Source organism: Notothenia coriiceps, unplaced genomic scaffold (assembly GCF_000735185.1).
Source record: "Notothenia coriiceps isolate Sejong01 unplaced genomic scaffold, NC01 NC01_scaffold00024668, whole genome shotgun sequence".
Lineage (NCBI taxonomy): Eukaryota > Metazoa > Chordata > Actinopteri > Perciformes > Nototheniidae > Notothenia > Notothenia coriiceps.
The window spans coordinates 3,249,820-3,251,437 of NW_011357369.1; positions in this window are offsets into that span (position 1 = coordinate 3,249,820).

Here is a 1,618-nt window from a genome sequence, read left to right on the forward strand (position 1 = left end):
CCCCGTTACCAGCACTACCCACACACAAACTGGAGCTACACTCATTCGAATTTTCTTTTATTATTTAGGTCTTTGATCTCCGCTTATCTTGTCCCCAGTTTTCTATTTTCCTCTCCTCTCTTCTCCTCTCCTCTCTTCTCCTCTCCTTTCCTCTCCTCTTCATTTCTGGCGGTCATGGAAATTACAACGTGGATGTCTTTGATTCTGTGTGCCTGACACCGCCTCAGGGTCAGGCCCTCTTATCTTGGAGAGAACGAGAGAAGCAGAAACCTAGAAAAGAGGATGGAGATGAAGAGAACAGGGAGAGGTAGAGAGAGAGAGGTGTTGAGACTAAGGACAGATGGCATGAGAAGGGAAGCTGTGGAAAGGTTGAAAAAGCAGAGGCAGGAATTTGACATATAAACAGATATACCATTTAAAGACAAAACAGTGAAGAGAAAGGAAGTGCCAGAGAGAGAAAATAAGCAAAGCTAAGCAAACACTGAGCAATAAAATGTGAAGATGAAAGAGAGCGAAAGAGGTAGAGATGCCTTACCAGACAAAATGTGTTTCTTTAAGGAGAGTATTTTTAGATTGAAGCATCAGACCAGCTTATGTTATGCTCATATTCAATCTGTCCATTTGTCTGCCATAAAAAGGGAAATCTCAAGAAGAAAAGTGATTTAAGCAATATTGGAAGACAACATCTCCACTGAGACCCGTCTCAATAGTGTAGACTCAGCACAATGTGCAGCATGTTTCATTGTGGTTTAGAAAGTGACTCACCTCTGAGGTATGTTCATCATAGTGATGAGTATAGATTTAGTTAAAAAGTCAATATTGCCAAAAAATAAATATTACATTTGTTAGACGCTTTTATCCAAAGCAACTTACATACAGTCAGTACTGTGGACAATCCCCACAGGAGTAATTTGGGGTGAAGTGTCTTGTCCAGGGACACAACGACATGCTGACTGCAGTGGGACTCGAACTTGCTACCCCCAGATTCAAAATCCAGCACACTATCCACTGAGCCACAGCTGCCCGCTCAGCACAGGAGTAGACTGTAGAAAAATATAGGTAACTACTTGCCTGTAGAGAGACAGAGGAAGAGGAGACTCTAGAGGAAGGTGTTGGTAAAATGAAGAAAGACTGGCAGGAAAGAGGGAAGGTGATTGAGAAAGTGATAAGTAACATTGGTGGTGGAAGATTGAGTGAGAAGGAAGACAGATGCAGAGATATCAGTCTGGGCAGAAAGGAGAGAAATAGGGAGCTGTAGGAAAGGCTCTGAATATTTAACTCTGTTTAGTTTTCCATTCGGGCCCTTGGCTCTCACGTCTCTCAGAGGCCTTCTGATCGCCTTAAGGTTACTGACGGTAGGAGATGTCTGCATGTCGGCATGTCTAAGAGCTTGTGAGGAAGATTCATTTAGTTTGTAGAAACCATTTGGAAGTTAAAAGCCTCCTTTTAAACTGTGTGTGTGTGTGTGTGTGTGTGTGTGTGTGTGTGTGTGTGTGTGTGTGTGTGTGTGTGTGTGTGTGTGTGTGTGTGTGTGAGAGAGAGAGCGTGTGTGTGTGTGTGTGTGTGTGTGTGTGTGTGTGTGTGTGTGTGTGTGTGTGTGTGTGTGTGTGTGTGTGTG